The 25,223-nt window shown below is 40.0% G+C and overlaps 1 protein-coding gene across 2 annotated transcripts in view; it reads right to left on the reverse strand.

Annotated features, from left to right (window-relative positions):
- Nucleotides 1–929: 929 nt before the first annotated feature.
- The window catches only part of LOC132695085 (uncharacterized), a 73,988-nt gene continuing 49,694 nt past the window's right edge, over nt 930–25,223 (reverse strand). Inside the window, exon 6 of one of the 2 annotated variants that reach the window (XR_014137893.1) lies at nt 930–1,181. The gene's annotated coding sequence lies outside the window, so the exon portion shown is untranslated. Of the gene's footprint in view, nt 1,187–25,223 lie in introns of both variants that reach the window. The other variant, XM_081796046.1, reaches the window with a different exon arrangement.

The following is a 25,223-nucleotide window of genomic DNA, read 5'->3' on the forward strand; positions in this document are numbered from 1 at the left end:
GATATATGTATAATAAATGTATAAGCAGAACTGCCTTAAAACAGAAGCCTCTGTTCCTTAAGCATCTTATTTCTGCAAGTCTGAGCCTTGGCACACAGCTAAATTCTTCTATGCGTTGAAGGGAAAACTCAGGGAATTCTGGAAGGAAAGGTAAGGAGAAGAGAGGATAAAGCTGCAGGAGACAAGGTTTCAAGTCTGGGCCTCACCTCCCCCTGGTTCCCAAGTCTTCTCCCTGTGGCCCCTAAATCTTCAGCTGGGGGAATTTAATTCACGATTGCTTGCCACCCAGCAAGGGCAGTCTTTGAAGGCAGCTCTTCCGTGCAGGTCCCTCCCCTGCAGGACAGGGACTCAGGAGGAAGAGGCCAGGAGAGAGGCTGTCTCAGGCAGGAGAGGGACATCCAAGGGAGGGCTTTGGGCATCCCCGGAAGTGGGATCACCAGGACTCCAGGCAGCCCTGCGCTGTTAAGAGAATGGGAAACCGCAGCTAACATTCTGTCACACTAGCCCAGAATCTGCTCAGCAACTCAATCAACCAAATTCTTATTCTTACAAAACCCTCTGTGATGCGCCTAAAAACAGACAGATGTGTCTGCGCCTATCAGACAGTCGGTTAGGCGTCCAGCTTCGGCTCAGATCATGATCTCACTGCTTGTGGGTTCCAGCCCTGCACTGGGCTCTGGGCTGACAGCTCAGAGCCTGGAACCTGCTTCAGATTCTCTTTCTCTCGGCCCCTCCCCCACTTGTGCATGCTTTCTCTCTCTCTCAAAAATAAATAAACATAAAAAAAATCTTTAAAAAAATAAAAGAGTGGGGCTCAAGATAACAGTAGCCCTCATGGTATATGACCCCCACCCCCAAACCCCCTGGTAGATACCAGATTTTCACACGATGGGTAAATGGTGTTCAAGGATAACATCAGACACCGTATATCAGCACTGCTCGCTTGTCTCTCGCTGAGTATGTAAATTAGGAAATTTCATAATGTCGTGGTCTCCGTCTGCTAGGGCTACCATAGCAAAATCCACCGACAGATGGCTCAAAGCACAGACAGTTCTTTTGTTACTGTTCTAGAAGCCAAAAGCCCAAGGTCAAGACGTCATCAGGGTCAGTTTCTGGTGTAGTCTCTCTTCCAGGCTTGTAGATGGCTGCCTCCCCTCTGTGTCTTCACACAGCCTTTCCACCTTTCCTTTTGTGCATGTAGGGAGAGAGAGAGAGAGAGAGAGAGAGAGAGAGAGATCTGATGTCTCTTCCTCCTCATATAACGACGTCCATCCTATCCGAATAGCCCCACTCTTGTGACCTCATTGATCTTAATTACTTCTCTAAAGTCTTTACCTCCAAATACAGTCTCCTTGTGGGTTAGTGTTTCAACATGTGAATTTGGGAGGAGAAGGAAGGAGAGACAATTTAGTCCATAACAGCTAGTTAGTAGGTATTCTGTAGGTTTGCTAGAGAAAGAGAGAGAGGGGATATACAATGGCTTATATTCCTGGCAAGCCAACTTAGAGCAAGTGTTGCCAAATTACAATATTAATAATTGCTAACATGTATTTATTGCTTACTGTGGACCAAGCACAGTTGTAAAGAGTTTGACTGTGTTATCTGAATTAATTCTCCAAACAACACTCCTAAGTAGATACTACTATCAACTTCTTTTTGCAGATAAAGAAACTTTGGCACAGAGAGGTTAACTGACTTACCCAAGATCACAGAGCTAGACAGTGACTGAGCCAGGATTCAAACCCCAGCATCAGACTCCAGAATATATGCGTTTAACTACATTATGAGAATATGGACAAAATAGGCAGTGTTTTAAAGGTACAATGGGCCGTTCATCTAGAAGTAAATATATGCAGAGTAATAACCTTAGCATAATCACCAGTGATGGCTAAATCAGTACGTAATTGGACTAACATGAAATTTGAATTAACCGGTGACCCTGCTCTGTGTTCGTCGTATGCTGCAATTTATACAGACAAGATGGTTAGAAAGTTTTTCAAATGCATCTTCAGGCGTCTCCAAGGCCTGGAAAAGATCTGTCCACTTCAACAGGCCTTAAAACTCTGACTTTTCTTTCCATTTAGACAAGCAAAAAAAAAAAAAAAAAGTCAGTATGTATGGCTGATTTCTCTCTTCTTGTATAAACCGGACAGAATCAAATCTCTTCCAACTCTACCCAGAATGGATTTTCCAGAAACAAGCACCTTTGAGAGATTGTCTTTCTCCTGGACTCCTCACCGGGAACATCAGTCATGCTTCTCTTCTTTGTCACGTCTGGCAGAGTGCCTCACTGATGGGTGGTTCATTACCTGGGGCCATGGGCGTGTCCTCCGGCAAGCAGCTTCTCTTTGGGGACTAAGTTCTGCACAAGCAGAGCTCAAGGTAGCCTGGAGGGGAAGCAACAATTCTACCAATGAAAGATCGGGCTTAAAAGTGAACAAAGCATTTCCACTTACACCATTAGGTCCCCAGGTTCTTAGGCCCCTGGACTCAGACTGACTCACACCACCGGCTTTCCTGGGTGTCCAGCTTGCAGATGGCAGATCGTGGGGACTGTTCAGCCTCCACAATCATGTGAACCAATTCATCTCCTTTTATGTATATGCGTATAGATAGATACACACATCTATATTCTAAGTATACGTAACTATAGATATCCTTATACATATTTTTTAATGTTTTTTTTTTTTTTTTTTTGAAAGAGAGAGAAAGAGACAGAGTATGAGCAGGGGAGAGGCAGAGAGAGGGAGACCCAGAATCTGAAGCAGACTCCAGGCTCTGAGCTGTCAGCACAGAGCCCGACACGGGGCTCGAACTCACGGACCGCGAGATCATGACCTGAGCCGAAGTCAGACGCTTAACTGACTGAGCCACCCAGGTGCCCCTATCCATGTCCATATCCACACACATATATATGGCTTAGATTATATATTATATATAAGGCTTATATATATAAGGCTGAGATTATATATTACATATAAGCCATATTCATATATAAAAAGCCTATGGCTTCTGTTTCTCTGGTTGAACCCTGCCTAGTAATATACTATCCAACCAACTCAACACAACCATCCAGAAGTTAGTGTCTTTCCATACTACCTGCCATCTCTGAGTCTAGACACAGCGTACAACTAAACGTGCTGCTTGAAGCTCTACCCACTGGGAGTAGTTTCCTTCACCAGTGTCCTTCATGTTCGGGCCTGAGCAGCACTGAGTGATACCCATTTGAAATACAAAACAATCTGTAAACCAGGCTTAAGTTATTTCTTCCTGAGTCAACTGGTCATCAGGAACATGGTCAAGAGGCCACAGATGAAGGAAAAGGAAGGGGCGATGCACCTTCAGAGTCAAAGGAATCTAAGGGGCGCCTGGGTGGCTCAGTGAGTTAAGCATCTGACTCTCGATTTTTGGCTCAGGTCATGATCTCATGGTCAGTGGGTTCGAGCCCCACATCAGGCTCCACAATGACAACATGGGGCCTACTTGGGATGTTCTCTCTCCCTATCTCTCTGCCCCTCCCCTATGTTCTCTCTCTCTTTCTCTCTCTCTCTCTTTCAATATAAATAAATAAGGGACACTGACAGCATGGGGCCTGCTTGGGATTCTCTCTCTCCCTCTCTCTCTCTCTGCCCCTCCCCTACGTGCTCTCTCTCTCTCTCTCTCTCTCTCTTTCAGAATAAATAAGGGGCACCTGGGTGGGTCAGTTGGTTAAGCGTCCAACTTCGGCTCAAGTCATGATCTTGTGGTCCATGAGTTCGAGCCCCACGTCGAACTCTGTACTGATAGCTCAGAGCCTGGAGCCTGCTTTGAATTCTGTGCTTCCTTCTCTCTCTGCCCTTCCCCTACTCATGCTCTCTCTCTCTCTCTCAAAAATAAATAAACATTAAAATTTTTTTAAATAAATAAATTTTAAAAAAAAGGAATCTAAGCCACTTGTTATTCAACTTACTTGTATTTCGGACCTTCCTTGTTCAATCTTTCACAAACCATTCCCATTTGACCATAGATTGCTGCACACACACACACAATTTATGGCTGGTGGGTCAGACAATACCTAGTTCATGATGGGAAACTCAGATCACATGGTCACCCAATACACCATGGTGAGGCATTCTCTACCAGGGCCTGATAGCAAGATAGAAGCTATTTTTCGAAAGGAAAATACTCATATCCAGCACAAGGCATAGATTTGCTCCAAAATCCTACAGCTTGGTGCTGTGACTAGCCTGTTGGTCTTCACCCAGAGGCTCCTTACAGCATGCCCGTTTGCCACAGACATTTTAACTATCATTGAACCTGATGGGTAAAAAGGCCCAAGTGATAGGGTGGCTTAGGCTACAGCCTGAACTCATGGCAGGGCATCCCTTTGCTCGTCTCTACTTAAAACTGGTAGCCTTACAGCTGATTCTGTAGATGACCCAAGTAACACAGTCAGGTACTCCCCAAATACAAAAAGGCTCACCAAGCATTTTTCCTCTTTTTTCATTGTAGGTGGTCCAAAGAACAGCAACTTTACTTTCACTTTGGAAAAGTGACATTAAACCACCAGAAACTTCAGGGCGCCTGGGTGGCTCAGTCAGTTGAGCCTCCGATTTCAGCTCAGGTCATGATCTCAGGGTTTGTGGGTTGGAGCTCCATGTCAGGCTCTCTATGCTGACAGCTCAGAGCCTGGGACCTGCTTCAGATTCTGTGTCTCCCTCTCTCTCTGCCCTACCCCGCTCACGCTCTGTCTCTGTCTCTCTCAAAAATAAACATTAAAAAAAAAATTAAAGCTCCAGAAACTTCAATGAGGTCACAGGCCCCTGAATTTTTGTGGGATCGCCCACCTTCCAGTTCACATTAGAAGCTCCCTGAAGTATTTGCCACTTTATGAACATCAAATCCAATTATCATCATGTCCATCAGCAAGGTAGAGTATGATGTTTTGTGGAATGTCAAGACAATCAAGATCTTGCAGAATAAATGTAACAGCAGAATTGGTTTACCCTGAGGCAAGTTTGTGAAAGTGTACTGTCAGCCCTGACAAGTAAAAGCAAACTATTTCTGGTGGTATTTACAAATTGATATGGAGGAAAGGACATATACCAGGTCAGGAGCTGTGAAGCAAATGCCAAGAACATGTCAATGTGCCCCAGGAAAGATACTACATCTCAAACAGCATCTGAAACTTTAGTTATCACCTCATTAGTTTATAGTAGACTTCACTCATTCTTCAAGATCCATGTGACTTTTGCAAAGGTGAAACTGATGAGTTCAATGGAGATGCGTAGTATCATGTTTTGCATCGGTCTCAGCCTATTGATAACCAATGCTGTGGCTGGACCAGCCCTTGTGGTTCTTATTATGATTGCAAGACACCATCAGCAATAGCCATCAGGAAACTTTGAAAAACAAGTATATTTCTTACAAGTGTGCAAATTACATGGCACACCTGAGGCCACAGAGCAAAGTGATGGGTAGGAAGAGAGAGCAGGAGGCTAGAGTTCTGCTTTTATTGGGATTGAGGGTGGGATGACTAGGGTTTAGCAGACTCATTCTTTATTGATGAGTTTAAAACATAAAAGCAGAAAATTAAGGCCTGGGAAGAGAAAAACCAACAGCCCAAATGCTCAGTTACCAAAATCAACTAAGATCTCTAAAAGAAAGGAGACTCGGGGCAGCTTGACTCTTCATCCAGTCCTGTGGCTGGCACTGTGTTCATTCAAGATAGCTGTCTTTGAAGTTCATGCTTCTTTGAAGTGCTTGCCTCAGCAATCAAAGCTTAAATCAGAAATTTGCATCACAAAAAAGGAAAAAAGAAAAAAATAACCAACTATCCGGGCTTACACTACATACCACTATCTACACTTCTTTCAAGCCTTCAGTGGCAGCATTAGTTTTTGCAATCCCCCCAGGGATACTGTCTTACTTCTAATTTACTGTCTCGGTATGAATGGAAGTCCTAGGGGGCTTCCACTTACCCCTTCCTACCATGGTGGCCATCACCCACGGGTCAGAGAGCAAATGTGGGGATTCTGCCAGTTGTCAACCGTGTCTCTTCCATTTATACCTTCAGAAACTGGGGAAATAACCACTTGCTGAGTCTCTGGACCAAACTGGCCCAATATGGGTCTGATTTGAGCTAAACTTCATCTACAATCTGAACATGGTAAAATTTCACTTTGATTTTGGGACCCTCTGGGATTTCAAAGCCGTTTCAGAGCCAGGGTCTAGTAATCCCCAAAAGGACTTGGTATTTCCTTTTTCCAGTGCACATTCTAGTAAATTGCCTTTGGTCCTTTTAAAGAAATCTTAGAAGAATATTTACAATGTATACTTGCGGCAATGGTGTCGAGTCCTTCCTTAAGGGTACCTGGTCTACCTTGCAATCCAGGGGCTCTGTCTCTGTGAATTTACTTATGTCTGGAAACTGAGTAAGAAGCTTCAGCTCTCCTCTGTCACAACTTAAGTCTGGTTTTCTGCTATGAGGCCTACAGTTTTTCCTGTTCTACAGACCAAGCAATACTCTAGCAGACTCTATATATTTAGTTCTAAGGGACACCATGATCAACTAGCCACTGCCAAAGATCTCTGCCATTCAAAACATTCTGATTACTATTATGTCCTTCCTGCCCTTTACCTTGGATATCCTCACCTTGTCTTAGGCAGTTAAATGCTACCACTTGTCCCCTGCTACTTCAAAATCACATCATCCCCTTTAAAATCTGGGAACCCAACTAAACAACAGCATCTATAGTCATACCTTGCCTAGAAAGGTGAGCAACCACAGAGATTTTTAAGGATGCAGGTGCTCCCCTCACTAACATATATCTCATTGCCTTTGGGAAGGGAGTATCTTTGGGCCATCTTGTGGAATGTAGTTGTGAGCTGGCTGTGCAGGTCATGCATAAAACATTTAGTTCGATATCCCTAACCCCCTAAGCCTCTGGATTCCCTCCTCCACATTATGCCTTGGAAGCTATGACATCCCAATCGCATTAAATACGTGCCATCATTGAATCCAAATTTTAGTCAACCAATCAAGTAACCTATTGAGCCATCTCTGGCAGTACTTAAATCTACACTCTCTAGTAAATGCATCAATATCAATAAATTTGGCCAGAACTAGTGTTATACTCTACTCACTTCAGTACCCTGAAGCATGCTGAGCTTTGACCTTAATTATAGTGCTGGCTGACCTTAACTGCGGCTACAATTGCCTTATGGAGACTCTTCTGCAGTGATGAAACGTGACGGTTCCATTAGTGATGAATCTTCTAAAGATGGAGAGAGCCAGTACTGTCAATATGCCTTTCCTTCTAAAATAAGTTTAACAAAATCTCATTCAAAAACACAATGGAACTTTTTTGAGTTCGATTTTAAAAAATTATTCTAAGTTAATCACAAAAAGTAAATGAGTGAGTTCTTCCTCTTCTTCATATTATTTCCTGAAAAACTCAGTCCTAAACCCTTTGGTTTGGACCAAGCATATTACATCTCCAAGCTGGGATGGAAGGAGGGATATAGGAGACCAAATAAAGGAAGTAGATTTCAGAATACAACTGCCCACCATAGGAATGAACCATGAAGGGTAAAGAGGGATCCATGCAAAAGAGTGGCCCAGTGTAGGATATCAGAGCTCCAGCAGGGCTGGGGGGTGTCTCTGCACACGAACAGCACGTCATGGGCTTTGGAGCCCAAGAAGGTGAGGAAGATAACCATGGGGGAGAGCAATTTTTTCAGAGATTCATGTCTAAGTAGGGCAAAGAGGGGGCCTCATATGGGTACAGCCCAACGTGAGCTTCAGAAGCCAACAGGGGTAAGGAGGACATTCACATAGTTGTACAGTACAGGATGTCAGTGCATAAGCCAGGGGAAAGGGCTTCCATGTGGAAGGCGATAACGAGTGCAGAGTGTCAGAGGATGGTTAGAGTAAGGTGGTGTCCATGCAGAAGGGCAGCTCAGGGCAAGGAGTCACAGGCTTAACAAGGTAAAGAGAGTGTCCATATCAGGAAGTTACCAGCAGTGAGTGTCAGAGGCCAAGTGCATCTGCAGGAGATATGCAATGGTGGCAGTGATGGGAGAATGGATGCACACAGGAAGTTGACCAAATAAACAAATATATTAAGGATAATGGAAGCCAGTTTTCTACTGTCAGAGAAAGGAGTTAAAAATATGGAAAGGAAGAAAAATGGAATAAACCCTGTGGTTCATTGTCCTCAATATAATATAAATTATTTTTAAATAATACAGAAATAAATGTAACTGTATGTGACTATCTGTATATGAATATACATCTTTGTCCCAAAAGTCTTAGTGCTATTTCAAGCTTTTATGAACTCAGAAATATACATGTTACATGATTACAAAAAGAAAAAAAGAGAGAACAAGAGAGAATTCTTAACTAAAAACTCTCAGCAAACTAGCAATAGAAAGGAATTTCCTCAACCTGATACAGAGCATCTGTGAAAAATCCGCTAACATGAATGTGAAAGACCAACTATTTTCACCTAAGACCACTCTCACCACTTCTATTTAACAAATTACTGAAGGTTCTAGCCAGGGTTAGGCAATAAAAAGAAATAAAACGCATTGAAAAGGGAATATGTAAATTCTACTTATTTATAGCTTACATGATCATCTATCTAGAAAATACAAGTGAATCTATAGCAAAGCTACTAGGACTAATAGGCAAGTTTAACAAGGTGCAGAATACATGATCAATATACAAAAATCAGTTGTATTCTATGTACTAACAATGAACAATTGGAAATTGAAATTTAAAAAATACCTATTTATAGTTGCATCAAAATACATGAAATACCTAAGAATACATCTCATTAAAAAATATGTGAAAGAATGTACACTGAAAACTATAAAATATTTACTGAGAGAAATTGAAGAACTTTGAAAAATCATGATATATGCTTTACCAATAGGTCAGGAAACTCAATATTGTTAAGGTGTCAATTTTAAGCAAACTGATCTGCAAATTCAATGTAATCCCAATCAAAATCCCAGTGGACTATTCAGTAGAAACTGACAAGCAGATTCCGAAGTTCATACAGAATGCAAAGAACTTGGAATAGCCAAAATAGCTTGAAAAATAAAGAGCAAAGTTTGAAGGCTAACATTAACTCATTTTAAGACTTACTACAAACTTAGAGTAATCAATAAAGCATGCTTTGGTGTGAATACAGACACATAGATCAATGAAACAGAATAAAGAGTGCAGAAATAAGCTCATATATATATATATGATTTTCTACAACTATTTTCTTCAAAGATTCAGAAGCAATCCATTGAAGAAAAGCCGTGTTTTGAACAAATGGTGCTAGAACAATTGGGTATCTCTAAGCCAAAAAAACAAATAAAAACAAAATAAAAACCTACAATCCATACCTTGCATCACATGCAAAAATTATCTCTAAAGCTTTTAAGAGAAAACCTCTCCTAACTTGGGTTAGACAAAAATTGGGCTTTATCAAAATTTAAAACTTCTGCTTTTCAAAAGATACTGTGAAGAGAATGAAACATCAAGCTATAGACTGAAAGAAAATACCTGCAAAGCATATATGTTATAAAGGATGCATATCTGGACACAAAAGAATATCCAAAACCCAATTTAAAAAAAAGACAAATGACCCAATATAAAAAATGGGTAAAATACTTGAACAGACACTTTACTTGCAGTTAGGTTGGCAACCAATTGAACGGAAAAATACTTAACATTGTTAGTCATTAGAGAAATGCAAATTAAAACCATTGCAAGATATCCCTACAAATCTACCAGAAGAGCAAAAATTAAAGAGACTGACCATACCAAGTACTGCTGAGAATGTGAAGGAATTGGAACTCTCATGCATTGCTGGTGGGAATATAAACAATACAACCACTTTGGAAAACAATTTGACAGTTTCTTCTTTTTTAATTTTTTTAATGCTTATTTATTTTTGAGCAAGAGAGAGAGAGAGAGAGAGAGAGAGAGGCAGAATCTGAAGCAGGCTCCAGGTTCTGAGCTGTCAGCACAGAGCCAGACACAGGGCTTGAAGCCACGAGCCACGAGATCATGACCTGAGCTGAAGTTGGACACTCAATCGACTGAGCCACCCAGGCACCCCGACAGTTTCTTAAAAAGCTAAAAATATGATCAGGCCATTCTACTCCAGGTATTTACCCAAGACAATTAAAGCATATTCCATACAAGGACTTGTATATCAATGTCCATAGCAGCTTTATTTGAAATAGCTAAAAACTAGAAACAACCCAAACATCCTTCCACAGGTAAATGGGTAAACTAACTGACAGACAACGAAATATTACTCAGCAGAAAAGGAATGAACTATTAACACACACAAAACATGGAAGTATCTCAAAATAATTATGCCAAGTGAAAGATGCCAGACTCTTAAAAAAGGAGTACATCATATGGTTTCTTTTATACAAAATTCCAAGAAATGCAAACTGATATATAGTATCAGAAATAAGATTAGGGGGTGCCTAGAGCCCAGGGAGAGATTGTGAGAAGGTAGAATTACAGAGAGATATAAAGAAACCGTTGGGGATAATGAATATGCTAGTTATTTTTACTGTGGTCATGTTCTCTTCAGTGTAGTCATGTGTCAAAACTTACCTACCAAAATGTACATTTTAACATATGCAGTTTAGTGTATGTCAATGGTATACAAAGAAAACTATGTTTTACGGACACCTGGGTGACTCAGTCGGTTGAGCGTTCAACTCTTCATTTTGGCTTAGGTCGTGATCCCAGGATCATGGGATCAAGCCCCACATCGGGCTCCACACTCAACCTGGAGCCTGCTTTAAAATTCTCTCTCTCTCTCTCTCTCTCTCTCTCTCTCTCACACACACACACACACACTCTCTTTCTCTAAAATAAGATATAAAAAAACAAAGAAAACTGTTTTAAACTTATTTAATTACTATATTGTGCCATACATGATTCTAGTCAATTTTTAAACTTTGTAAAACTTTCATCAGTTACTCCCCAGTGACATAAAAGATTTCCTTTAAAATTCTAGCTTTCAGGTCATACAAAAAATGAGGGTTTTCCTTTGAGACTCTCATTTGTTTTGCTTTTTTTATTGAGACCTAACTGACATTCCATAAAATTCACCCCTTTAAAGTGTACACTTTGGTGGTTTTTAGTATATTCCAAGGTTGCATAACCATCACTGCTATGTAATTCCAGAATATTTTCCTCACCCCAAAAGGATACACCATACCCATAAACAGTCACTGCCAATTTCCTCTCCCCTCAATCTTTTTTTTAACTAATTTCATTTCATATTTTGTTAGCTGTGAGCTTTTCACAGGTGACCTTTATCACATTGAGGATGTTCCCTCCTTTTTCAAATTTCTAATTTGTTGAATGTTTTTCATTAGAGTATTGGGTTTGCCAAATGTTTTTTTGTCTATTTACGATCATGTGATTTTTATCTTCTAATTTTAGTAAGATGGTGTATTAATTTTCATGTGTTGAACCAACCTTGCATTCCTGGGACAGATTCCACTTGGTTATGGTGTGCAATCCATTTTATATGTTGCTAGAGTCAGTTTGCTAGGGTTTTTTTTTTTTTTGAGGATTTTTGCATCTATATTCATAAGAGATAGTGGTCTATATTTTAAATTTCTTGTGATGATAGTGGTCTATATTTTTCATTTCTTGTGATGATGTTTGTTTTGTTTTGGTATCAAGGTAAGACTGGTCTCATTGAGTGAATGAGAGTTTCCTCTCATCTTTTTTTTTTTTTCTGGAAGATTTTATGATGCATTGGTATTAGCACTTTAAATGTTGCATAGAATATACCAGTGAAACCATGTGTTCCTGAGCTTTTCTTTGTCAAAAGTGTTTTGATTACTGATTCGATCTCTTTACCTGTTATAAATCCATTCAGATTTTCTGTTTCTTTTTGAGTCAGTTTTAGCAATTTGTGCCTTTTAGGAATTTGTCCATTTCACCTAGGTTATCTAGTTTGTTGGAAGAAAGTTGATTTTATGCATACATGCCAGTTTGATGTGATCTCACAAGAAAAAAATCTAATGGAGATACATCCAGTGACAGATCGGACCAAGCCAGGAAACTTCCCCTAATGGGAACCAAGCCAATGGTCTCAGAAATTCTCATCCATAAAACTGTTCATACAAACCTTAAAATAAAAATTTATTACTCAAAATTCAAAAAGCTAAGTGTAAACAAGTATAAATAACGAAACTTCCCAATGACATTTTTTTGTTAATTTATAGCACTTGTACTTCTGAAGTTGTTAAAGCCTAAGACTGCACTAAGACTATGGGGACATCCTCACACACACACACACACACACACACACACACACACAGCCTAGCCTGAAGGAGCTTCCAGTGATCAATTAAAATTAATAATGATAATAATGGATTATAACCTACAGTTTACTATGCATGATAATTGTAATTATAAATACAGTAAAACCTTGGTCTGTAAGCATAATTTGTTCCAGAAATATGCGTGTAATCCAAAGCACTTGTATATCAAACTGAATTTCAAGAACCAATGTCTCACTTGTGATCATGTGACATTCGGCGTCAAATACTACTCATATTGCAAGACATCGCTCATTTATCAAGTTAAAATTGTTAGAAATGTTTGCTCATGGGGGCACCTGGATGACTCAGTCAATTAGGCAGCTGACTTCGGCTCAGGTCATGATCTCATGGTTTGTGGGTTCGAGCCCCGCATCGGGCTCTGTGCTGACAGCTCAGAGCCTGGAGCCTGCTTCAGATTCTGTTTCTCCCTCTCTCTCTGCCCCTCCCCCATCTGTGCTGTGTCTCTTTCTCTCAAAAATAAATAAACATTAAAAATTAAAAAGAAAAAAGAAATGTTGTTCATCTTGTGGAACACTTGCAGAACAAGTTGCTCACAACACAAGGTTTTACTGTAGTTTACCATTTACAATAGTAAATCCATGAATGAACAACATTTCAGGAATATTTACCTAGTTACAAATAGCTCCCAACAACATATTTATTTATTACAAAGGACAAAAAGGATAACTTTATAGTTGGAGCAGTCTGGCAGAAACCACCTGAGTAATGGGACATATTGAAATCACGTGACACTTGATAAAACGCAGTGAGAACAACATCACTTCTATCATGTTCCTGCTAAAGGTGTGTAACATAAATATAATAGTGAAGAAATATCAGACAAACCAAACTGAGGAATATTCTACAGAATAATTGGCCTATGGTCTTTGAAAGTGTCAAGTTTACAAAAATCAAATCAAGACCCAGCAGCTGTTCCAGATTGAAGGGGATGGAAAAGACATGCAAAAGAGTAAAAGCAAAGTATGATTCTGAACTGGGTCCTTTTGCTATAAAGGACAATATTGGGACAAGTGGCAAATCTTGAATAGGGCCTGACATTTCAGTGATGGTAACATATCAGTGCTAATTTTCTATTTCTATGCCCTTGATTGTAGGAAATGCACACTAATTAATTTGCAGATAATGGGGCATCATGGACCAATTTATTCTCAAATGGTTCAGAAAAAAATTTGTTGGTACTTAATCTGCAACTTTTCTGTCCATTTGAGGATGCCTCAAACTAAAAAAAAAAAGGAAAATTAATAAGTGGAATAGTTAAGATGTGTTTAAAAGAGGATTAACAGGAATAATTTTGCCCTTCCAAATATTAAAGTATATTGTACAGCTACAATTCTTGAAATGGTAGTAACTGTGCAAGGAGCAACTTGCATATCAGGAGGACTGTTAAAACAGGGGCGCCTGGGTGGCTCAGTTGGGTAAGCATCCAACTCTTGATTTTGGCTCAGGTCATGATCTCAGAGTCATGGAATCAAGCACTGCATCAGGCTCTGCACTGAGTGTGGAGTCTGCTTAAGATTCTTTCTCTATCCCTCTGCCCATATTCTCCACTCAAATGCCCTCTCTCTCCCTCTCTAAAATAAAAAATAAAATAATTTTCAAAAATAAAATATTTCAAAAAGGGGAACAAAACAGATCTGTGTTTATAAGAACTTAATATAGTATATGGGAACCACCCAAATTGTCAACAGAGACTGCCTCACAAATTGTCTCACATTTATGTACTCCAGTAGGTTATCACAATTAAACATAAATTTTATAAATTCCAAAGGATGTGCACATGATATAATGTTAAATGAGAGAAGAGTAGAAATGATCTGTGTGCACATGATGGGTTCTTGGGGTGCTGGCAATGTTCCATGTCTTGACCTTGGTGGTAGCCATACAGTCATTAACTCTGTTTCATAAATATGTTCCATGTATTTTCTTGATGTATGTTACAACAAAAGATCTTTAAAAGGACACCAGACCCTTTGTTATACTGGACTATAGTGTAGATATTGAGCTGCTAAGCGGACCAAATTTTAGCACCCTCTTACACAGATGAGGAACCAAGTTTCAAAAAGTTAAACCATTACTCTCTGGGAACTGATAGGTATCAAGGTCAGGATGTAGACCCCTCTGTGCTTTGGCCACAGCACTACCCTATGTCCCCAACATTAGTGGTGAGAGAGACAACAGTTATTGTGATTATGTGCCCCAAAAGTGTGTCAGACAGTGCGCTGGGCACTTTACACATATCAGTCATCTAGCCCTCACAGTAGCCTGCAAAGAGGGTATCATTACTCCCAATTTGCAATTCAGGAAGAAGGACACAATACAGGCAAAGAGTGAGGCTACACTTCAGATCCTAGTGCACTCACTAGACAAACACTAACTAATTAGCAGCTCTGTGTCAGGCTCTGGAAAGATATGGGAGACATAAAGATGCAAGACAGAATCCCTACCCTCTGGGAGCTTACCATCTTGATAAACTCCAAATTTCAACCAGTCCATCTATGCCAACTGCTCTTCTCCAATAGGAGTGCCTACTGATTTGCCTGAATACAGTCCCGAGTCAAACGCTTCTCCCGATAGCAAGTTACCTCACCCCAAAGTTAACAAATGAACAAAACACCCCAGCAGCTATCATTCAGAGTGATCCTACCTGAATTAGGTTCAGAGCTTTCTTTTACACTTGCCTGTTCTTTTGTTATTATACATAGAGATTAGACCCAGAAAGATTGACCAAAGACCAACTTAAAAATAAAAGACATTCTTTCTATTATATCACATTTCCTACTTATGCATTGCCTTTCTTGGAGTCTCCCAACGCAGCTATGTAAATGTTAACTCATTCTTCCTTCTGGTATCCTTGGGAGGCAGGAAGCCAATGTTATTTCACAGATAAAGAAACTAGAGTCCCAAGAGGTGAAATGCCTTCCCCGGGGTCACATAACTACAGGCAGTTGGGGGTGCTGGGAATGGGGTATGGGGTTAAGAATCCCCGCCTAGGGTCCCCTGGCTCCCAAATGGGGCCTCTTTCTTATAAGATAACTTGGTATGTTAAAACAGTTGGAATCTTACTCTGTAACAGGAATGTTATGGGACTGCTGAGAAAAAAACATTAATGCATGGTACATTTTCAGGAGGAAGGTTTAGAACATGTGGCCATCGCCTACAGTAGTTGAAACTACATCCAATTTGGGGACTAATATTTAGACTAAATGACCCTTCCAGTGACTATGAGTCTATGACAGTTTTGTCCTGTCAGGAGAGGACAGAAACAGGGGCCTAACCTCCTGATAGACATCTTAATCTGTGCCATTTTAAGTATATGCATTTCAGTAAGAAAAACGAGCTGAGTTTGGGGTGGACAAGCACCCCATAACAATGCGCTATGCTGGCTTCCTCACTCTACTGCTTGACGAAGTCACTGCCAATGGCAGTGGCTGGCAAAACAGAAACAGGGAGACTAGTTTATTTTTCAGGTAATCAAGAATTCCTGTTGTAATTTTAAGTCTATCAAATTAAGTTCCCAACATCCTCTTGTGTAAATTTTTAGATACTAAATGGAAATATGAGGCATGGGTTGAGCATTTTATAGTCTATACTCTATAGTAATCACTCTATATTTGTTTCAACAAATAACTATCAACATTTACCTTTCAACTACTGTGCATCAGGCACTTTTCAGTCCCTGAGAGTATAGAAATGAATAAAGCAGAGACTATGTGCCCTTGGGGTATACATCCACCAAAAGTCAAACTGGTACCATCGATAAGTTGGGGAAAGAAAAAAAAAGTGCCTTTGAAGACATAACCTTATCTGAGAAAGAACAGCCTTTATCTGAGAAAGCAACTTGAAAATCTTCTAGTTCAACATCCTCTGAAACGCCTTCATTTACATGTTTAAACGTCCTTGTAACTGACAAGGTTAAGGTTAAGCATGCCAGGCCAGTCTCTGAAAGAAAATCTTCCTTTTTCATGTTAGAGTACAACTAACCCTCAGACTGAAAGCAAGGTGGTTTTCATTGACCTTCCTTTCACATCAATGTCCCTGGAATGAAATGGAAAAAAAAAAAAACAAAAACAAGCCAACGTTAAGGAGGGGTGGAAAGAGGGTATATGTGTGATTATCACAAAGCTGCCATGAGTTTCCCTGAGACAGTGTCAACAGTGGCTCTTTCCCATAGGAAGTGAAATCTCCTGGGGAAGTGTTGGAAGCCACGGAGGCTGAAGTGGAGCAAAGTTCTTAAAAGGGAAGCGCCCCCCTGCTGCAGGGGAGGCCCGCAGCTGGGCCCACTCAATAGACTGCAAATGCAAAACTGCATAGACCGGTTTTCACCTCTGAGCAGTTGCATGATATCTCAGCTCATCAGTATCTGTCAGTATCTGCTGGGGGGGAAGTGCAAAGCCAATGGCATTGCATGCATGGGAAAGTTTACAAAGACTCCAAATATACACACCGCTGTGTGTTTTCAATCTGCTGGCTCAATGTTTTTGCCAGCTGACAGAAGAATTAAAATCCTGTTGAAAAGTTTGCTGGAGAAATGGTCTCTTATTCTGGGGGAAGAGTCTCACAGGCGTTTTGGCTTGGTAGGACATTGTGAGGACTGTTTAGAAATGAATAGAAAGTGTAGAAGTTTGGGTGTTCTTATGTTTACTATGAAAGCATCACATTAAAGGGGTTAACAAATACTGCTCTGAAACATAATTGAAAGCGGATAGCACTGATTATGGCCTTTTTTGGTATCCAACTGATGCATTTTTAACAAAACCCTAAAGGCATTACAATTAGTGGTTTTTCCCTAAGTGATTCTTCACCTGCACTCTGCATTTATTAACCTTTCTATCCCTGCTCTTATTGCCAAGGAATAAGTGGTCAGTATTCTAGCAACTTCTACACCTAAGGTAAAGTACTTTGTACAAGAATATCTGCTTTTTCCAAATTTTCCATTACTGACTTTGTTCCACTTAAAACATTTGTTCCATTTAAAAACATTAAGACTTAGTGCCAGTGACCCCACTTTATACATTACAGCTTTTAAAAATAAGTTTCCAGAGGCACCTGGGTGGCTCAGTTGGTTAAGAGTCCAACTCTTGATTTTGGTTCAGGTCATGATCTCACAGTTCATGGGTTTAAGCCCTGTGTCAGGCTCCATGAGGGATTCTCTCTCCCTCTCTCTCTCTGCCCCTCTCTGCTCCCTCTCTCCCACACGTGCACTCACTCTCTCTCTCTCTCCCTCTTTCTCTCTCTCAAAATAAATAAACTTAAAAAAAAAATAAGTTTCCTGAATCTGCTTTAATAATATGAACACTAGATATAGTGACTGGCACTCATGAGGCACTCCAAATTTGTTGAATGAATTAATGAATGCACATGTTCTGTAGCTATAAATGTACAACATCAGCTTTCTGAAGTTTGTTCAACACTAAAACTGGTTATTTCATTTAAAAGTTCCTGTGTATTGAATTTGTGTGTTTAAAGGGATAGATTATAGCTATGCTATAAAATAACTATAAATATCCTGCTAATTATTTATAAAAATGAGTTATGTGGACATAACTAAGCTTAACATTTACCAATAAAAAGTAGATCTGATCTAACTCTTCTGGAACAACCCTTTAAAGTAAACCAATTCAGAAGCGCCCGGGTGGCTCAGTCGGTTAAGCATCCGACTTCGGCTCAGGTCATGATCTCACAGTTCGTGGGTTTGAGCCCCGCGTTGGGCTCTGTGCCGACAGCTCAGAATCTGGAGCCTGCTTTGGATTCTGTTTCCCTCTCTCTCTGCCCCTCCCCCACTAGCGCTCTGTCTCCCTCTGTCTCAAAAATAAATAAACATTAAAAAAAATTTAAAGTAAACCAATTCAAAGTACACCCGTTCCTTCCCGTCTTTGTGCTCCTCCATTACAACTTGATCTTGTCCCCACCTCCAGATCTTCTCTCAAGACCTGCTCCCTCCACTTCAAGCATCCCTAGGAGTCAATACCCTTCTAGCTCTAGTGCCAGACTTTAGGAAAACTTGGCTTTAAACAATTATGCAACTTTTTTCAACAACAAGTAATGAGAACTTCAACTCACACAAGCTCATGTCCTGTGACCACCATCTCTTAGTCCGTTGCTAAAATGGTTCTGCCCAGAGGCGCAATTCTTTTGCTTGGTTCTCTCTCCTCTTTTCCACGGGGGAGAATGAAGAAAAAATTACAGAGTGATCTGCCCTCAGAGTGGAAGAACTCCCCCATTCCTCAACTTTGTGACTTCCCCACATCTCATCACTCAATGGGTAGATTCTCCTCCAATAAGAAGGATATTGAAAAGGGATGGGATTCTTCCATCCTTTCTACTTTTCTATTCCTCTACCCCCTCCTTCCTCCACCCTCCCACAAGAGATGAAGAGTTGCTAATTTTATTGATAAGAGCATAGGACATTCACTAGGTCCCATCTACCAGTAAGTAGGTTCTTGGTGCCTTTAAGGGCCACCAAGAACTTCTTTCTCTTCAGCCTCCTCCTGTGCAGGCTGTGCGAAAGATCAATTCTCAGGGCATTCATCTCTTTGTTTCCCACCTCTTTCACACCTATAATGGCATGCTAAGACAGGTGTGGGGACCCAGACTTCTTTCTAGCTCTCTCCCTCCCCAAAGTTTGACCTGAGTGGGTTGTGCCAAGATTTAGATTCAGGGTGAAAAGTAGAAAACTCCTCTTAGACCATAAGCCAAACACACATGCTTCAACTCAGCTTTCACCAGAAAGTGCAGCATTGTCTGCTACCAGGGCCTGCCCAGCTATATTTATGGCAGTACAGGGGACCTCTTAGTATATGAGTGTACAATATCTGACTTGTTTAAGAGAAGCAAAGTCATCATAAAGCAAACCTATGTATTAATAAACTGACTTCTGATGAAATTAATCTCTAACCAAAGCCCCTCCCTTTCAAGATATCAGTATCTTCCTCACCATTATAGCAGATAATAAAGTCAAATACAGTAGAAGCCTACTGTGAAAAGAAATTGTAAATACTGCAAAAGATACAGAATTTCATTAGTTGATTAAAGAAATATTATACAACTATTTGAAATATATGCAAAGCCAGAAATAAATGATATAGCATAATTTGCCAGTTAACAAAGATAAAATAAACAAGAATGATAACATAAAAGATACTTTCAAAATAAAGATATTCAGGGGGCACCTGGGTGGCTCAGTCTGTTGAGCGTCCAACTCTTGATTTCAGCTCAGGTCATGATCTCACAGTCATGGGATTGAGCCCCACACTGGGATCCACACTGAACATGGAGCCTGCTTGGGAGTCTCTCCCTCTCTCTCTGCCCCTCCCTGGTTCAGTCTCCCCCCCACCCCACCTCTTAAATAAATAAGCATTTAAAAAATAAATAAAGATATTCAACTGTCAATAGATTCACAAAGTGCTTGGGAAAAATTAAATACAACTTTTGACTATTTTTACAAAAATAGCTCTTTTGTGATAATATGGCAAAAGTTCAACATAATGTAAAGGATATTCTATCCTGCTATTGCACAATTTTATCCAAAAATTATTAGCCTCCCAGGGCACCTGGGTGATTCAGTTGGTTGAGCGTCCAACTCTTGATTTCAGCTCAGGTCATGATCTCATGGTTCTTGGAATCAAATGACAATGCAGAGCCTGTTTGGGATTTTTCTCTCTCCCTCTCTCTGCCTCTTCCCTACTCACGCTCTTTCTATCTCTCAAAATAAGTAAACATTAAATAAATAAATAAATAAATAAATGAAATAAAAATTATTAGCTTCATGATTGGTTTATCTATTGCTGCATAACAAACCAGCCACATATTTAATAATTTAAAAGAATGAGAACATAACATTTCTCACAATTCTATTAGTTAATCTGGTAGCTCTTCCACTTCATATGATATTGTCTAAGATGCTGGATTGATAAGAAAATCCAACATGGCGTTATTCACATGGCTGAAAGTTGGTGCTAGCCATTGGCTGGGCGTTTAGCTTGAAGTGTTTTCTGGGACCTCAGTTCTCCTCCATATGGTTTCTTGGGCTTTTCATAGTTTGGTGTCTAGGTTTCAGGAAGTATTGCTCCAAGAGAGCAACTCCCAATGTACAAGTGCTTATCAAGTCCTCAGTTGCATCAAATTTGCCAAATTCCCATTTTCCAAAACTTGCCATGTGGCCAAGCCCAGAGTCAATAAGGAAGGGAATACCAGAAGGTAAGTTTCACTAAGGACCACCAAAGTACAGTCCACAAAGCACCCTCTGGCCTCTAATGTGTCCTGCCCTTCCCACGTTCAAAATACACTCACCCTCTCCAAAGCTCTCAAGGTCTTATCTCATCAAGTACAGAATCTCATCATCTAAGTCAGGTCTAGATGCGATCAAGGTCTCCTGAGTGGAGTTCTTTTTGATCTGAAGACGTGTCAACTAAAGACACAAGTTTTCTGATCCTCACACAGTCAACATACAATGAAGAGGCAAGGAAAACTTCAATAGGTACTTCTACTCAAAAAGGTTGAAAATGGGAAAAACACAGCAGTTACTGGTCCATAGCAATTTTTAAATCCAGCCAGACACATATAGGCAGTGTTTTTTTTTTGTTTTGTTTTGTTTTGTTTTTTATCATGACCTAGTTCAATTTCCTGAGAGTGATTTTCTGTGGCTCTTACCTCTACCCTCTGTGCTCTAGACTTTGTTCTGAGCTATCCTTATTTTTCCAAGAGAAATGACCCAGGCTTGCATCTAAGCTTCTTTCCTTGGTTTGCTTCCTCCTCCCCAGACGAGTTTGAGGATCTTAAGGCACCTTCTTATTTTGAATTTGTCTCTGTCCTTTTAATCTAGGCCAGTATAATTTCAGTACATACTTTGCATTTTTATGTATCAAATTATAACTCACCCTAATAAACAAAATCACACACACAAATCTCTTCAAGACAATCCTTTCTCTGTTTAGGGAGTGCAAATCAGAATCCCATGGGAAAATACTCTTTAGCTTCTTAGAAATATCTTTGTCTGAGAGGATCTTTGAGATACTCCTTATGTCTTTCAGATCCCATAACACAGACCTGAACCCTGAAGACATATTTCACTACTAACACCTTGGATTTCATCTTCAAATGAAGGTCATTTCATACTTTGAGAAATTTTTTTGTAGAGACTGAGGGTGAAAAACAATTTTATTAACAAACCCACATGTTTAGAGCCTCTTTAGTTCTAAGTTCTGCTTGAAATCTGAACAGTTCCTTCTTTGGTTCAGCTTGTTCCCCCTGTACTTTACCACAGGAGCAAAAAGAAGCCAGTGGCACTTTCCACATCCTTCCCAGAAATCTCCTTAGATAGATCCACAAGTTCAGTAGGTACTCTCTCTGTTTCCTGGAATACCACAAGCAAACAGTTTTGATCATTGTTCTGCCAACATATAACTCACGTTCTCTGTTCTTCAGCTTCCAATAGGAATTTCCTCACTGCCCTTCCAGACTCCACTAACAGTCTTTCTGTAGTTCCTCCAAATTTCTCCCTTCCTTCTACCAGACTCAAAATCAATGCCAGGTCATAGTTTCTGTTTTAGTTATCTGTTGCTGCATAACAAACCACCCCCCACTTACCACAATTTATTACTTCCTTTTTTTAATGTTTATTTTTTATATATAGAGAGAGTAAACAGGGGAGGGACAGAGAGAGAGGGAGACAGAGAATCCAAGGCAGGCTTCAGGCCCTGAGCTGTCAGCACAGAGCCCAATGGGTAGCTCAAACCCACAAACTGCGAGATCATGACCTGAGCTAAAGTCAGACACTTAACCGACTGAGCCACCCAAGTACCCCACAATTTATTACTTCTTACATCTCTGTGGGTTGACCCAGAAGTTATTATCCTCCACATGCTGTAGGCTTGAAGTCAGAATGTCTAGAAAACCTAAAACGGACTCACCTAGGGGCACCTGGGTGGCTCAGTCAGTTGAGCGTCCGACTTCGGCCCAGGTCATGATCTCACAGCTTGTGAGTTCGAGCCCCACGTCGGGCTCTGTGCTAACAGCTCAGAGCCTGGAACCTGCTTCTGCTTCTGTGTCTCCCTCTCTCTCTGCCCCTAACCCACTCACATTCTGTCTCTGTCTCTCTCAAAAATAAATCTTAAAACTTTAAAAAATAATTAAAAATAAAATAAAAAATAAAATGGACTCACCTCCGTGGCTAGAAATCAGTACTGGCTACTGACTAGCAGCTCACTTGGAGTTGGCTAGAGGGCCTCACTTCTCCTCCACGTGGGCTTCTCTCATGATTGCTCATGTTTTCTCATAGCATGGTGGATGGGTTCCTAGAAGCATCCCAAGATAATAAGGCCCAGTGTGCAAGGACTTACCAGCCTTTTACTTGCATCACCCTCGCTAATGTTCTACTGGCCAAAACTAGTAACATGGCCAAGCCCAAAATCAATATGTAAGGAACTAATAAGAGTACAAATACAAGGAAGCTTGGTTCGTTGAGCATCACCAAAGTTAACAGTGTACCACAGCCCTAAAATTAACACATGTTTTTGTTTGAGCAAATGATTAGTGCATAACTGTCATTATAAAACTATGTGGTTGGGGCGCCTGGGTGGCTCAATCGGTTAAGCGTCCAACTTCGGCTCAGGTCATGATCTCATGGTCCGTGGGTTTGAGCCCCGCGTCGGGCTCTGTGCTGGCAGCTCAGAGCCTGGAGCCTGCTTCAGATTCTGTGTCTCCCTCTCTCTCTGGCCCTCCCCTGTTCATGCTCTGTCTCTGTCTCAAAAATAAACATTAAAAAAAATAATAATAAAAAATAAAACTATGTTGTTAATTATAAGGCAAAATAAATTTGTTTTTATAAATTTTGATTTTAGTTTTCCAAAATCATACCTATCAACCCTGTTTTACTTTGTCTACTATGACATTTTGGTCCTCACTTTAAGTGGATTCCATTTAAGTGGACTTTTTCTGGTTATTTTGTTTCCCTTTAGTTTTTGTGCCTTAGTTTCACTGTCAGGTCAAGAACCCTTTGCAGAGGAGGAGTGAGTCATAAAACGGAATTTGGGCATCATTGGTCCTTGGAAATAATACCATCATAATAGCACCCACACATCAACCCTCATGATGAGATATACTTTTTTTAACTTTACTCATGAAGAAGAATTAAATATTAAATTATTTTAAATATTAAATAGAATTAAATTCTCAGTCATTATAGTCTTAAATAGTCTTAAATAGTCATTAAATAGTAAGCCCAGAAGCTTACTAGGCACCAATAACCATTTGCCTTGAAATTACATACAATAGTACCTTCCTCATCAAGTCTTAATGACCTACAGCTTTTACAAACTGCTTCTGTATGAGAGTTCTACAGAAATTAGATCTGAAAGGCCTATAGATGTTACAAAGAACATGTGAACAAAGGTATACTTTTTAAGTAGAGGTTTAATTTTGATCTCTGCTACATGTTTAAGTTTTAAATGAAACTTTAGTAAGAGTACATTGTGTTTTATAATACTGTGCAGTCTACACTTAGCATTGGATAGCTGGGATATGACTTCTTTACATAATGATAGAAAAAATCTGAAGTGCTTGAATTCACTGAGACTTAGGAAACAGTCTTTTTCATTCTTATTTAATCCTTGATGAAATTACATAATTTGTTTTAAAAAGGGGGGGGGGGGGTGGCTGCAAGTCTAACCAAAAAGTATACATGCTGATCATTTTGTTTTTCTTCCATGAGATTCTTAGTTTAATCATATAATAGTCAATGTAACATAAGCTTCCTTTTTTTTTTTTTTTTTTTTTACACCAGCATAAATCTGACAGGTAGTGTAACTGAAACTAATCAAAATGCTTCCACAGAGTCAATGATTTCAACAGTGCTGTTTTGGGCCTCCCAAGGGTGTTGTTACCTATTTTTTCATTTCCTTTTCTTGAACAGATCTATCATTTTACCAGGCCCAAACTTTCCGTTCATCTATCTTCATAAGCAATTAACAAAGGATGCCTCCTCTTGGCACTTTGTCATTTTGACTTCAGTTTCCATGGCAATCTCAAGTCATTTTTAAAGGACCTGTAAACGTTGCTTCAATATGAGCTCTGTTTCTGGAAACTTGAAAACAAAACTGCCAAAGGCAAACCAGCTGGCCTGTCACCAAGGGGGAAGGTAGGACCTTTATTAGGGATGAGTTTGTGAGAAGCATCAGCTCCTGGGTTCACAGGTGAATCTCACTAGTGATTCCTCTTGCTAAAAGACATTTCCCAGAACCCAAAGTACACCTCAGGAGGTAATATGCTCTACAGCAAACTCTTTCAACAAATGGATACTGTCTTATTTTAAAGAACCTAACGAGAAAGAGATTGGATAGCTTCCTTCAGAAAAAGTTTCCCATTAGTCATGATTTATCAGGAATTTCTTCACATCCCTTAATATTATGAAGTCTTCCCCTTTGTCTCTTTTCTCTCTGAATTCTCACTACAGTAAAACACTGACTATTCATTCATTCACAGCCACCATTCATTGGGTAGCCACCATGTGCCCTTATTATATATCAACACTCTACTGGGTAGTTCATCATTCATCGCTATGATCTTACAAAGTAAATATTATTAGCCCTGTTTCATTGATAATGAATTAAAGCAATAGTTCAGATAAGCAATATTAACTCACCCAAGTTCTAGTCATACAGCCAGTAAATGCTGGAGCCAGCATTTAAACCTCATGTTCTATCTTCCCAATTAGTGATAGAAGCCAAGGTCAACACTCCTCTTAGGGAGATATTATTATTCTGCAGAAGAATGTTTATCACATGTTTGACTAGGACCCCTTGGCTTACATGGCCAGGTTGATGCACTAGACGGTGTCACAATGCCACTAAGTCAGTGGACTA

Source organism: Panthera onca, chromosome B4 (assembly GCF_046562875.1).
Source record: "Panthera onca isolate mPanOnc1 chromosome B4, mPanOnc1 haplotype 2, whole genome shotgun sequence".
Taxonomy (NCBI): domain Eukaryota; kingdom Metazoa; phylum Chordata; class Mammalia; order Carnivora; family Felidae; genus Panthera; species Panthera onca.